The sequence below is a fragment of the Dermochelys coriacea genome, chromosome 1 (assembly GCF_009764565.3).
Source record: "Dermochelys coriacea isolate rDerCor1 chromosome 1, rDerCor1.pri.v4, whole genome shotgun sequence".
NCBI classification, from domain to species: Eukaryota; Metazoa; Chordata; order Testudines; family Dermochelyidae; genus Dermochelys; species Dermochelys coriacea.
In genome coordinates this window covers 349,116,386-349,131,988 of record NC_050068.2, presented here as the reverse complement: position 1 = coordinate 349,131,988, position 15,603 = coordinate 349,116,386, and the positions used below count along the sequence as shown (strand labels likewise).

Sequence of the window (15,603 nt, the reverse complement as noted above, 5' to 3'; positions counted from 1 at the left end):
TCAGTAGCTTAAAATCTGGTATCATCTATGCGTAGGTTAAACTGTTGCGTAGTCCAATATTAAATCATATGCTATCACAGTAGAAGCGTAATCCAGCTTACAAAAAAATAACTGTATCAGTACTTAAAGAAAAAAGCCAATGTCTACATCCAATACTCTTGTTGCTTGAAATTCTTTAGCGTCTGGCCCTAATCACATTTGGTTTGCAATGAAAGTTTCTGCCTTTTTTGATGACTTGCAGACAGAAGTGTTACCAGCAAATTCCAGGGTACAAAGCTGTGAACTAGACAGGCATCAGGTTGCCCATTATATCTGGTGTCCTGTCTGGAGAGGTGAGAAGAATAGCTTGTAAACTCCCTTTTCAAGATCTTTGAGGGTGTTTAGCATTCTTTGGAGCCTAGCAAGTAGGGTTATTGTTCCCTATACATAAAATCATCTGGTGGATGCTTGACCTCCTCACCCTCCCCAAATTCAGAGACAGTGGGGAAGAAGCTCCTGTTAGTTGTTGCTGGACTGAGCATTACAATTATCTATAATTTCAGATGCTGAAGTCTGCACATGCAATAACTGTAGGAAAAGGGGTTTCTCATGTTTCAGGGAGAGACTGTAAAAAATATTTTTTTTTTTGTCCTGTCTCTGGTTATGGTATATTGCTGTCTGAAATTGTTTTCAGAGTAGCATCCGTGTTAGTCTGTATTTGCAAAAAGAAAAGGAGGACCTGTGGCACCTTAGAGACTAACAAATTTATTTGAGTATAAGTTTTCTGTGAAGAAACAGATTGACAGAGCCAGAAGAGTACCCAGAAGTCACCTACTACAGGACAGGCCCAACAAAGAAAATAACAGAACGCCACTAGCCATCACCTTCAGCCCCAACTAAAACCTCTCCAACGCATCATCAAGGATCTACAACCTATCCTGAAGGACGACCCATCACTCTCACAGATCTTGGGAGACAGGCCAGTTGTTGCTTACAGACAGCCCCCCAACCTGAATAAATACTCACCAGCAACCACAAAACAGAACCACTAACCCACTAACCTATCCTTGCAACAAAGCCAACTGTGTCCACATATCTATTCAGGGGACACCATCATAGGGCCTAATCACATCAGCAACACCATCAGACACTTGTTCACCTGCACATCTACCAATGTGATATATGCCATCATGTGCCAGCAATGGCCCTCTGCCATGTACATTGGCCAAACCAGACAGTTTCTACGTAAAAGAATAAATGGACACAAATCAGACGTCAAGAATTATAACATTCAAAAACCAGTTGGAGAACACTTCAATCTCTCTGGTCACTTGATTACAGACCTAAAAGTGGCAATACTTCAACAAAAAAACTTCAAAACAGACTTCAAGGAGAGCCTGCTGAATTGGAATTAATTTGCAAACTGGATACCATTAACTTAGGCTTGAATAGAGACTGGGAGTGGATGGGTTATTACACAAAGTAAAACTATTTCCCCATATTTATCCCCCCACTGTTCCTCAGATGTAAGAACATCTGTCAACTGCTGGAAATGGCCCACCTTGATTATCACTACAAAAGTCCCCCGCTCTCCTGCTGGTAATAGCTCACCTTAAGTGATCACTCTGGTTACAGTGTGTATGATAATACCCATTGTTTCATGTTCTCTGTGTATAAAAATCTCCCCACTGTATTTTCCACTGAATGCATCCGATGAAGTGAGCTGTAGCTCACGAAAGCTTATGCTCAAATAAATTTGTTAGTCTCTAAAGTGCCACAAGTCCTCCTTTTCTTTTTGAAATTGTTTTGAGACACTTATGGGTAGGGTGACCAGATAGCAAGTGTGAAAAACCAGGACGGGGATGGGGTAGGGTAGGGTAGTAGGAGCCCATATTAAAAAAACAAAAAACAAAAAAAAAAACCCAAGTATCAGAACTGTCCCTATAAAATCAGGATATCTGGTCACCCTACTTATGGGGTACAATTCCTTCTCTAAATCATTTTTTCTTTTTCACTTGTTATAGACACATCTGGAAAATATAACACTGAAGTCTGTTTTCTGATTTAATTAATTTCTCCCCCATTTATGAAACTGATTTAAATTAATTGCTTATTTTTGCAGATGGTGTCACTTGAGTGGGATCCTGGCCTACTACATGTGTTCACTGCATTAGAAGCCTATTAGAAGCCTAAGGAGTGTATTCTTTTCCGTCCTCCATAGACAGTCTATGGGATTTACCTACTTTTAAGGAAAGCATTTTTGAGAGCATTGTCTTATATTTTTGGGGGGGTAGGGAGTGAGTGATGGAAAATAACAGTGGTTGCCCCTCCCCGCCCCAGTGCTTTTGTGAAAATCTTTTCCTACTAGGTGTATTGCCATAGCTACATCATTCTTCCAGGTGCTCCTACTTTGTCCTGTTATCTTAGTATTCACCTTCCATTCTTATGCCTGGAACACTTATTCACTAATCGCCCTTGTCTAGTGTTCGTCTTTTCTGCACACAAGTTGTACCACTTTACCTCTACTGGAATAGTTAAAGTGGTACAATTCCCCCTAATTTGGATACAGTTATACTGGTATAAAGATGCTTTTTCCCATATGGTAAGGTGAATAAACTATACCAGTATAAAGCAACTTCATAGCAATGTAACTACGTCCAAACTAGGGATTGTACCGGTATTTTATTTTTAAATCGTGTCCCTAATTGAAATAGGTATATGGTACAAAATCTATGCATGGACTAGGCCTAGGATTTAAAGATGTAAAATTAGCATGTGTTTATGACATTCCGGGGTGCAATCCAGAACAGTGAGGGGTTGTCATCACCTACCCTGCAACCTGGCATGCCTCACAATGCTTTGCTGCTGTGGGTCCCAACATGAGTTGCTCACAAACAGCATCCTGAGTGTCCGTGTATAGCCACAACCCTGGTCCAGCAATTCTGACTACAGCAGCCACACTCTAGCTTCCAGCAGCCTTGATTAACACTTGCAGGGTGATCCCAACGCACTCCCAGCCTCAGATCTTTCTCCAAAAACATGTTTAGCACTGTCAAGCCCTCTCCTGGACAGTCGAGATATATTAGATCCATTGTCCCTCTACGGGGATCAAGATTCAATACCTTGGACCCTAAAGTTACCAACACAGTTCACAACACTGGATTAGTTTAAAGAATAAAACAAGTTTATTTAACTACAAAGAGAGAGGTTTTAAGTAAGTACAAGTATTAAGGCATCAAAGTCAGAAAAGGCTACAAGACAGATAAAGATAAAACGCATCCTAGTACTAAATTTAACAAACTAGACTTGGTTCAAGGTGAAATTCTTACCGCAGGTTTTCAGTAGCATTGCTGACAGTTTCAAGTCAGGATCTGCTCCCAAGATCCAACAGCTGTTTCTTTTGTCGTCTTAGTTGAAAAGAGAGACAAGGAGAGAGCTCTTTGGGTGTTTTTGCCCCTCACTTTTATAGCTTAGTACCCTTTGAAATGCATTTTCCTGAGAGTGTCCTCTAAAGTTCTTTCCGGCTAAGAGCAAGGAGGAGTTATGCTGTTGTTTGCTACCTGTGTATATTGAAATGCAGGCTTTCTTTTTCTTCCCCCTCTCACTGTCTGAGGACTGTGTTTACATCTTATATGCAGATTTAGGTGTAAACCCATCCCTTTGTTTAAGACAGGCCTGCTTGACTAGTTCTACCTAATTAGGGCTACATGAGTTGGAACATGGTCCTTTGACATAATCCGGGGTTGCGGGGGGGGAGGGAATTTCATAACTTCACACACAATGTTGCCACATACGTTTCATCCTGGTATTATTGACCAGGGAGTTTAGTTTTTAAATGATACTTCACAAGGCATATTTTGTACAAAGATTATTACTGTAGTGTGTAGGGTGTGAATATAGGGGTGCATTCAGCTAGTGCATATAGGGCACATTGCCTTTAATTTGTGCTAAAATGGTTTTGTTAATGCATAGAGGGGAGCCTAGACTTTAATTCAACCAGTTTAGCACACGTTAAAGACAGTGTGCTTGCTATACAGTAGACGTTTAGGTAATGCATGCTAACTGCACACCTTTAAATGTTAGTTTAGGCCACAGTGTGCTGAATTGCCACCCTCTCATTCAAATCCCTTCTTAAAACACACTTCCATTATGCCTTTTGGTGGTAGTCCAGCATAATTGCTAATCTCCTCTATATAAAAGAGGATTAAAAACAGGAACATTTGCACCTTAATTCAGCTGGCTGTGGCTGCACTCTGTCTTTTAGACTAATCCTGTTGGGGAAAGGATTGTGCCTTTGTACTGTGCCAAGAGTGCTCTCAGCAATCAGTAAATAACAGATCTCTCAGCAGTGGTGTTTATTGGGTTAGCAATTCTTTAAAGACCACTTAATGTTTTAGTTAAAACTATATAAACTAGAAATGACTCTTAACTTGATTCAAATTGTTAGAATGACTGATTGAAGGATATATAGTTGAGAGTAAAATTGTTTTGTATTGGAATATATGCATGATTCTTTTTCAGAAATGTAAAAAGTAAAGAATTATGTATTCTAGAAAAAGCACCATCTCTGAGGAGAGTGCTTGTTTTATCTTAATGCATCAGACTGTGTGTTTATAAAAGTTTTTAAAGCTAACGTGTTCTCTCATCAGTGTGTGTAATGGTCTAGGCATATTGATGGCAGACTGGCCCATAAATGTATAACATGAAACTTCCAGGTTTGTGAAAGAAATGCATGAATATTGAATGGGAATTTCATCCTGTGGTGGAGGATTTTACAGTGTAGTTTAATGTCAAGTTTTGAATTACACCTCTATGGATTATTGTTTGAAGTTTGGAAAAAGGAGGTTCTTCACATCTGCAATCTTCCTCCCTCTATTTTTCTTGCTCTTACACAGTCATCCTTCGATTCAAGGCTGACAACTGGATGGGAGTCCCCTTGGAGCCAGTCAGAACCATTTGTTCTGTTACTACAGGGAACCATGAATGTGTATATTTTCCAAAGGGCTCAGCCTACTTCCTGTTGCACCACTCTTAGTCACTGCTGACCCACGGAGGATTGAGACCAGAATTCTGAAAGGAGGAGTCTGGCATGACTATGTGGAGCACTACAATGAGGTCATCTCCATGCATACTGAAGTGTGAGGAGATTCTGTTAGAGTAGAAGTTGTCATATATTCATGTTTTGCACATGAGCTTTCCGCCTAGACTTTTTTTTTTTTAGTTAAAACTGAGAGGCTAAACTACAAAATAATTGGTCACAAATTGCATGTGTTATGAAATAAACGTAAGACCTAGTTTTCTATTGCTGGCTTTTAAAAATTCAGTTGAAGTTCCAGCAATAGATAGCAGTAATCTACAGATGACTTTATCTAATGATTTTGTGTAGAATCACATTGGTTTCCTCTCAAGATTGTGATCCCGTTTAGTATGAAATGTATATGATCCCTGCACTTGTGCTGCTACGCAGAACTTTTGATGGAAAATTTTAAGGAGAAAGATTGCATTCTTTGGAATTTTGCTTAGGGTTTGGATACATGGGGAAATTTACAGGCATAATTGTACTGCTGTAGTTATACTGGAATAAATTCTGGAATAAGAGTATCCATATGGGAAGTTTATACTGCTATAATTATGCTGGTAAATTTCTCCATGTAGACAAGCCCTTATGGAAAAGTCAAGATGTGTGTTAGGTTTTAGATTTGTCTTTAATTAACTTTCAGCAATACTGAAGACTTAAAAAGAACTCCAGCTTGACTAATTGCACTATTTCCTTATTAAGAGAAACATCGCCCTGTGTTCTGGGTACACTTTCCATAGGTTAGAATGATGCCAAATACATATTCCCCAGAATGTGAAACTGTAAATACCTTTTGATCCTCCATAACAGCCAACCCATCATGATTGGCAGGCAATAAAGGCATCAAGGAGCCCGACTGTTAGAAGATTCCAAAACTTGCACTTGATGGGAAGCATGAACAATATTTGTCTTCCATTCTTCCTCTAAACATGGCCAAATTTGGACTCATGGTGTCTGACAGAATTGAATTATTGAGGTGAGTGCTCTAAAGAAACCGCCCTTTTCTCTGCTCTCACCAATGTCACTCTTCGAACACATAACAAGAGCATGTGTAAAAGTACAGTTGTTACAGAGAAGCATAGGGAAAGAAGCCTTCTCTGAGATAAGAGATCTAGATCAGTGGCTCTCAACCTTTCTGGACTGCTATACCCTTTCAGGAGTCTGATTTGGTTTGCGTACCCCAAGTTTCACCTCACTTAAAAACTACTTGCTTACAAAATCAGACATAAAGATACAAAAGTGTCACAATACACTATTACTGAAAAATTGCTGACTTTCTCATTTTTACCATATAATTATTATAAAATCAATTGGAATATAAATATCATACTTGTATTTCAGTGTATAGTATATAGAGCAGTTTAAACAAGTAATTCTATGAAATTGTAGTTTGTACTGACTTCGCTAGTGCTTTTTATATATCCTGTTGCAAAACTAGGCAAATATATAGATGAGTTCATGTACCCCCTGGAATTCCTCTGTGTACCCCTAGGGCTATGCATACCTCTGGCTGAGAACCACTGGTCTAGATCATGTACAGCTTCATAGATGCCAACCCAGTTCATCAGGAAGTGAATTGACAGCCAGTGTGGAATCTAGAGTTCAGTTGTAATATACTCCCATCAGTATAATGTACCAAAAAGGTAGGCAGCTGCGTTTTGCACCACCTGAAACTTCCAAGTGACCTTCAAGACTAGCTATAGGTAGAGCATGGTGCTGTAGTGTAGCTTTCATGCAACAAAGATAGCTGACTATAGCACTGATTCAGACCAACAGAGTCTCATGGCCTGTCCAAGATGAAAAGTGTTTCTCGCGGCTATTGCTATTTGAGAGTAGAGGAGGGTATAGCTAGAATGCTGATACTGAGAGCTTCTCTGAAAGGTAGACAAGTACCCTCCGGTGATGGCAGCTGCAATCTTTTTGTGAGTTCTTCAAAGAATGGGGAAGCACTAGATCAGTCTGATCTGCTAAATCATAAGCTACATGGCTTTCATTCATGAGATGTTAGAAAGTTCATTTGTGGTTTTGCCAGGGCCTTATGAGAGGCTGATGTAGAGCTGAGCATCTTTGGCATATTGATGGCATACTTCATATTTTCTCATGGTTTTCTCAAGTAGCTTCACAAAGATATTGAAGAAGCAGCAGCCTGTAGCAACCAAGCCCTGTGACAGTCGCTAAAGAAGGAGTAACATTAAATTGCAAATACATTGAGACCTGTTTCAGAAACCAGTTTTGTTGTAAGAGGCTGATCTGTAATTAAAGCCATTGGAAAGCCACAATAAGTGATTTAGCGGTCAACTGTTGATGGGTACAGCTGAAACACTGCAGCCTGCTCTCCAACAGCTAGATCAGATGCCTGCTGCCCACAGGACTGTTCTACAAAAATCCCCTTGGTTAGCTCTCCACAACAGCATGTGTGAATAAAATGCCAGTGTGATATTCAGTGCCTAATGCAAAGCAAACATGACTGTTTACTGTGCGGGGTTGAACGCATGGAGGGGATATTAAACTCCAGATGTTGTTGACATTACAAACAGGATAAGAAACAGAGGTATTCCCTATTTGGTAGAAAAGCTCAATGAAAACAGATTCCATACCTGGGCAGTTGAAGTCAAAACTACAAGAAGCATGAAAAAGCTGAATAAAAAATGGAATCTGTTTCAGGCATTCTGCTGCCAGGAATGTGTGCTTAGTACCAGAAGATTCAACCAATTAACTCTACACTGAACTTCTGTGTGAAGTCAAAATTATCATTGCCAATTACCTACTCACTAATACACAGGGAACAAATAGATAAGGGATTTGGGAGGGAACGGCAACATTACTATTATCTTTAAGCAAAGCAAGAACTCTGCCAACAGGGTTATGAGAGGAAACGTAAAAATGGCCACTCTCCTATGCTAGTCCACTACATTAACTTAATTTTTAAAAGGGAACATGATGCATGTACTGTGTTAGTCAAACAACCACAGTGTTGGTTTGTCTGTTCCTTCCTCCCCTGCGCCTGTTTGCCTAATGTTACCTTCCTTCGCATCCTATCTTGTTTCGTGTGATTAAATTGTATATTATAGGATCTGTACTGAAGGGGTTTTCACAAAGAGTGTCAAATTGGTTGGTAGCCTGCAGGACTCTCAGTGACAGCCACAAAAAATATCATAGTCAACTAACCAGAAGTCTGTGTCACATCTTATTAAGCAAACATGGGCTGTGTCACAGAGACCCTTGCCTTTGTAAACTCCAGGCTAGAGTATTGCAATGTACTAGCTATGGCAGCCCCAACACTTACTTTTTTTTTTTTTTTTTAAGCTTCAATTAGTGCAGAATGCAGCCTTGTGCCTTTTCAGTAGCACTAGCTGTTGAGAGTGTGTCACCCAGTGCTTTGCTCTTTATAGTGGCTTCCCAGCAAACATTATAGGGCCACATTTAAGGTCTCTTAATTTTCAGGGCTCTGAATGGACTTGGTCCTGCAATTCAGAGATCCCCAGGTCAGACAGGACCATTGCAATCATCTAGTCTGATCTCCTGTGTAACACAGGCCAGAGAACTTTCCCAAAATAACTCCTAGACCAGAGTTTTTTTAGAAAAACATCCAGTCTTGATTTAAAAATTGTAGTGATGGAGAATCCACCCTCCCCCCACCTCCCAGTAAATTGTTCTAATGGCTAATTACTCTCACCGTTAAGAATTTACACCTTATTTCCTGTTTTTGTCTGTCTTCAATATCCAGACATTAAATCATCTTATATCTAAGTAAAAAGTAGGATAGTGAGTTGGGTATTAAGTTTCCTCGCCCTCTGTTCTCATTGCTGGGAGGGGAAGATATTGGTTAGGTAGCTGACTCTGTCTTAAGTGGGTTTGGAGGAAGAGAAATGGAGTCCAAGATGGCTTGTGAATTGCCAACTAATCATTGGTATTACACTTGCTTAAGGCAGATCTTGAAAGGGTGCTGACAATTGTTAGTCTTCTTTCTCTCCACTCAGTATAATTTGTAAAGCCTAGTATTCCATTTTAAAGGATGGTAGAAATGTTCATCTTTCACAGAATGTTGCAGTTTGGCCACCAAACGCTGCCACTCATGTTCACGGAGTCCCTGCCTATCTCTCATACATACCATGCGAGTGTTGTTGAACATCACTCCCTTGGGTCTGACTGGATGATTCTTTCCCTCCGCCCAATGATTTTGTTTGGGAAAGGGCCGGGCTGTAGCTGTTGAACAATCTGAATTACATATGGCTTCCCGCCTCAACAGTGGCTACCAATGACTTATTGGTTTGATCTTTTTTTAGGATTATTACATGCCTCACAAAAAATTATTAAATAACTCATGGAAAACACTGGAGACACAAAATGATAGCTGAACTCTTCCCTTAACTATTGTGTTTTTGCCATATTTGTGACTCAGCCTTGGTTCTGAGTGCAAAAGCTTCCTTCTGTCTCATTTTTGTAAAATATAAATCGCCTACATCTGCTTATGTGGGAAGAAAATGTTGTGCATTGATCTGATGGTGAAGCCCTGCTGGTTTCTAGAAAACAAGATCTTTTTTTTAAAAAAAGATAGTATCATGATAGCTTCTTGGCATACATGTTATATAACTAACCATTCAAAGGCATATTTCATCCCTTTGAATATTTTTCTGAAATGTTCAAGTCTGTTATAATTAAAAATGAAGGTCTGGTTATGTAACTCAACAATAAAAGAGGATTTTTAGTGAGTATTTTGGCAGGGACAGAGAGCAAAGCCTGCACTGCTGTATTTCATCACTCTTCATTGCTCATTTCTGCCTACCACTTCAAAATCAAAGTGTACACCTGTGTTCCCCAGGCTTCTGTCTCTATCCAGTGTCTGTTTTCTTTAGAGAGATATGCAACAGATGTGTCAGGAGTATGCTCTGAGGGTGTGTGCACGCAGACATAGTGGGGTTTCGGATGAATTGTCTAAATTATCTCTCAAGCCTTTTTCTATATTCAAATTCAGTTTTCATTCATAAAACGATCATTAATTACAGGAATCTTCCAAAGGGGTAGACCAGAAAGTTAGCATTTATTTAAAAAAAAAAATATTTTTTTTTTTTTGAACCAGGCTGAGTGAAATTCCTCAAGTAAATTTTAAATGATGGAAAGTACATTGATTTAAAATGTTCATCTCTAATAATTCTCTTGATGGGCAAAAAAGTGTGTGGTGTTAAGGTCAATTACAGCAGGCTAGCATGAATTTTTGTAACATTGGGTGAGCCAAGGCTCCTTTGATATATTTTGATGAACAGTGAAATAGTTAACAATTTAAAATGTTACCACTGGCATTTGAGTTAGCACCCACTGAAGTGACAGGGGCAGTTCACATTTGAGAACAATTGCTTCAAGCTCTCTGCAAATTCAGACAGACATTACTCCATTACATTCCCATTTTTGGAGGTTTTCTTAGCCCGCATAATAGAGACGTTTTTTGTAATGAAAGCTGTAGAGAACAGTTCTCCTGCAACCCTTGCTGCTGGCTAGTTTTTCACACACTCAACTCCTGGATCAAGCGCCACATTTTGGTTCAATTAGAGAAGGGTTTCTAATCAATTTTCAAGTTAATAACCTATATGGAATAGAAATTGTTTAACCATTTGATGTCAGGCACTCCACTGTACATGGGAATAACCCCACCACTCATGCTCTCAGGGAAGATTTACCATGTGAGAAGCATTTTGAGGTCCTTGGCTAAAAGCTGCTAAATAGTATGGGAAATAAGAAAAGTTTAGTTGAGACCACAAGTATATGTCTCTAAGGCCCATCTATATTACAGGATCTATAGCATCTTTGCATGTTATAACTACATCTGTCAAGCGATTAATCGCAATTAATCGCACTGTTAAACAATAATAAAATACCATTTATTTAAATATTTTGGATGTTTTCCACATTTTCAAATATATTGATTTCAATTATAACACAGAATACAAAGTGTACAGTGCTCACTTTATATTTATTTTTTATTACAAATATTAGCACTGTAAAAAAACAAAATAAATTGTATTTTTCAATTCACCTCATACAAGTATTGTAATACAATCTCTTTAACATGAAAGTTGGACTTACAAATGTAGAATTATGTTCCAAAAAACCTGCAATCAAAAATGAAACAATGGAAAACTTTAGAGCCTATAAGTCCACTTAGTCCTGTTCGGCTAATCGCTCAGACACACAAGTTTGTTTACATTTGCAGGAGATAATGCTGCCCATTTTGTTCACAATGTCACCTGAAAGGGAGAGCAGGTGTTCTCATGACACTGTTTTAGCTGGCGTCGCAAGATATTTACATGCCAAATACACTAAAGATTCATATGTCCCTTTATACTTCAACCACTAGTCCAGAGGACATGCGTCCATGCTGATGATGGCTTCTGCTCGATAACAGTCCAAAGCAGCGCGGACGCATGTTCTTTTTCATCATCTGAGTCAAATGCCACCAGCAGAAGGTTGATTTTCTTTTTTGGTGGTTTGGGTTCTGTAGTTTCCGCATCAGAGTGTTGCTCTTTTAAGACTTCTGAAAGCATGTTCCACAACTCATCCCTCAGATTTTTGGAAGGCACTTCAGATTCTTAAATCTTGGGTCAAGTGCTGTAGCTATCTTTAACAATCTCACATTGGTACCTTCTTAATGTTTTGTCACATCTGCAGTGAAAGTGTTCTTAAAATGAACAATGTGCTGAGTCATCATCTGAGATTGCTATAACATGAAATATATGGCAGAATGCTGGTAAAACGGAACAGGAGACATACAGTTCTCCCCCAAGGAGTTCAGTGATAAATTTATTTAATGCATTATTTTTTTAATGAGCGTCATCAGCATGGAAGCATGTCCTCTGGAATGGTGGCTGAAGCATGAAGAGGCATACAAATGTTTAACATATCTGGCATGTAGATACCTTGCAGTGCTGGCTACCAAAGTCCCATGCGAATGCTTGTTCTCACTTTTTGGCGACATTGTAAATAAGAAGTGGGCAGCATTATTTCCTGTAAATGTAAACAAACTTGTTTGTCTTAGCGATTGGCTAAACAAGAAGTAGGACTGAGTGGACTTGTAGGCTCTAAAGTTTTGCATTGTTTTGTTTTTGAGTACAGTTATGTACCCAAAAAAATCTACATTTGTAAGTTGCATGTTCACGATAGAGATTGCTCAACAGTATTGTATGAGGTGAATTGAAAAATACTGTTTCTTTTGTTTATAACTTTTACAGTGCAAATATTTGTAATAAAAAACAATATAAAATGAGCAGTGTACACTTTGTATTCTGTGTTGTAATTTAAATCAGCATATTTGAAAATGTAGAAAAACATCCAAAAAGATTTAATACATTTCAGTTGGCATTCTATTGTTTAACAGTGCAATTGGATCGCGATTAATTTTTTTAATGGCAGTTAATTTTTTTGAGTTAACTGCGATTAATCGACAGCTCTAGTTATAACAAATGTTTCAAAGCCCAAAATCTTTTTGGGCTTTCTGATTTTAGTTACTGCTGGGGCTTTGGATATCTGTGTGATATTTCTAGGAAAGTGGTGTCTTTCTGTGCATTTTTCTGTATTTCCAGTGTTTTTTGAAAATTTAAGCGTTTTAATACTTATAGAGTAGTTTCTAGCCTCTCTAATTGTAAAGCTGAAGAAAACATTCAGAATTTGGCCTGACGCCATGCTGCATCCACAGACTAGAACAATAACCTGCCTAGTTCCCTTTCATGGAGTGATTAATTCTGAAACGTAATGGCAATTTAAATGTCAACCATAACTATCTTGCTTAGCATAGTGCTTCTCAAACTTCATATTGTGGTCCATGTCTTAAGGCTGAAATCCTTTCTTGCATACCTCCCCTTTCAGTATCCCGACCTCACACGCTTCCTACAGCAGCTGAAGTAGTAATAGTTCAATGGTAAGGAGGTGAAGTTGAAATATTCTCAGGACTTGTCTATCTGGGAAAGCCAGTTATACAGGTATAATTATGTAGGTCTATGCCCCACTTCGCTCTCCCGGTTTTGACACTTGTTGCAGTACAAGCATAAACCCCTTCCCAAGTGACATAAGTTAAGCTGAAAAAGTCTCTTTCATATGAAATAGAGCATCCACACAGGGGCTTATGCCAGTTATGTCCTTTCACATTCACTCCTTCAATTATACCAAAAACTTTCATGTGGTAGGCAAGGCCTCAGTTTAATCCGTGTGGTTGTTTGCTCAATTTCCTGTAGACTTCATGCTTAAGAGAATCAGTTTCCTCCTCCTTACCTGCAGCCTCAACTCTTATGATCTTTTCAGATTAGTTAGTAGTTTGGTTTTGTCCTCCTGTAGGCTTGTTATTCTTCTAGTTCTGTTGTCAATAGGAAATTTGATTGCAGTTGAATTTGCATCAAAGAACCCTCTTATTTAGAAAGATATGAAGCAGCTGCACAGGGTGTAGAGAGGGGCTGCTTTTTTTTTTTTTTGGTGGGTCAAAAATTGCCTTGATGTCAAAATACTTTTGGACTGAGCTACAACAATCAGGAAATGTCTTCATAGGCATCGTAGTGATAGGTCATGTCTACACGAGCAGTCGTACAGTGCCACAGCTGTACTGATACGGCCATGCCTCTGTAAGATCACTCGTGTAGCCTCTCAATGCCAATGGAAGAGAGCTCTCCCGTCAACATAAAATCACCTAAATGAGCGGTGGTAGCTATGTCGGCAGAACGTGTCCCGTTGACGTAGCGCTGTGCACATGAGTGCTAATGTCTGCAAAACTTATGTTGCTTAGGGGTGTGTTTTTTCACATCCCTGAGTGACATAAATTTTGCTGACATTAGGGGTAGTGTAGACATGGCCTTAGTCTTTCTGGATGTAAAATAGATAGCTGCTTAACAGCAGAGACAGAAATAAACTTGCTGACCACTATTTGATGGTTGCCAGCAGAAACTTCTGTCTAACATGATTTTCCACTAGGACTGGTTTCATCTGAAGGGACCCTCCACAAGAATAACACAATAGGTTTGAAAGATACAAATATAGTGTTCGTGATCTTCACAATTGCTGGGTTGGGAGTGGAAGATTTCCAAGATCTGGAAAATGGGAAAACCTGGGGGATTAGAAGATGTTGCAGATGTTGGGGGAAGAAATTAAATAACAAAACCAAACACAAACATATTCTCCCTCCCTGAAGAAGAAGAAGAAAAAGGGGGGGGGGGGGGGGGAAGCAGCAACTGCATGAAATAAAGTTAATTTTCTTTAAAACTGTTCACTTAGACTACAAATGACCTTAGTAGTCAATTTATTAGAACTTGTCTGTCTGGCTTGAATGAATTTGCCTAAATAAAATAAAATAAAAAGCACATTGTTCTGGAACCCACTGTTATAGGCTTTAAAGAGCTTTGCCATCTAAATATCATAGAATCATAGAATCATAGAATATCAGGGTTGGAAGGGACCCCAGAAGGTCATCTAGTCCAACCCCCTGCTCAAAGCAGGACCAAGTCCCAGTTAAATCATCCTAGCCATGGCTTTGTCAAGCCTGACCTTAAAAACCTCTAAGGAAGGAGATTCTACCACCTCCCTAGGTAGCGCATTCCAGTGTTTCACCACCCTCTTAGTGAAAAAGTTTTTCCTAATATCCAATCTAAACCTCCCCCATTGCAACTTGAGACCATTACTCCTCGTTCTGTCATCTGCTACCATTGAGAACAGTCTAGAGCCATCCTCTTTGAAACCCCCTTTCAGGTAGTTGAAAGCAGCTATCAAATCCCCCCTCATTCTTCTCTTCTGCAGACTAAACAATCCCAGCTCCCTCAGCCTCTCCTCATAAGTCATGTGCTCTAGACCCCTAATCATTTTTGTTGCCCTTCGCTGTACTCTTTCCAATTTATCCACATCCTTCTTGTAGTGTGGGGCCCAAAACTGGACACAGTACTCCAGATGAGGCCTCACCAGTGTCGAATAGAGGGGAACGATCACGTCCCTCGATCTGCTCGCTATGCCCCTACTTATACATCCCAAAATGCCATTGGCCTTCTTGGCAACAAGGGCACACTGCTGACTCATATCCAGCTTCTCGTCCACTGTCACCCCTAGGTCCTTTTCCGCAGAACTGCTGCCGAGCCATTCGGTCCCTAGTCTGTAGCGGTGCATTGGATTCTTCCATCCTAAGTGCAGGACCCTGCACTTATCCTTATTGAACCTCATCAGATTTCTTTTGGCCCAATCCTCCAATTTGTCTAGGTCCTTCTGTATCCTATCCCTCCCCTCCAGCGTATCTACCACTCCTCCCAGTTTAGTATCATCTGCAAATTTGCTGAGAGTGCAATCCACACCATCCTCCAGATCATTTATGAAGATATTGAACAAAACGGGCCCCAGGACCGACCCCTGGGGCACTCCACTTGACACCGGCTGCCAACTAGACATGGAGCCATTGATCACTACCCGTTGAGCCCGACAATCTAGCCAGCTTTCTACCCACCTTATAGTGCATTCATCCAGCCCATACTTCCTTAACTTGCTGACAAGAATGCTGTGGGAGACCGTGTCAAAAGCTTTGCTAAAGTCAA

At 39.7% G+C, this 15,603-nt stretch overlaps 1 protein-coding gene across 4 annotated transcripts in view; it reads left to right on the top strand.

The window, feature by feature from the left end:
- The window catches only part of NRF1 (nuclear respiratory factor 1), a 128,411-nt gene that overhangs the window by 11,746 nt on the left and 101,062 nt on the right, over positions 1-15,603 (top strand). The window contains exon 1 of one of the 4 annotated variants that reach the window (XM_043499482.1): positions 4,891-5,051. The exons of the other annotated variants lie outside the window; for them this stretch is intronic. The gene's annotated coding sequence lies outside the window, so the exon portion shown is untranslated. Of the gene's footprint in view, positions 1-4,890; positions 5,052-15,603 lie in introns of those variants that run through there. 4 annotated transcript variants of the gene reach the window in all.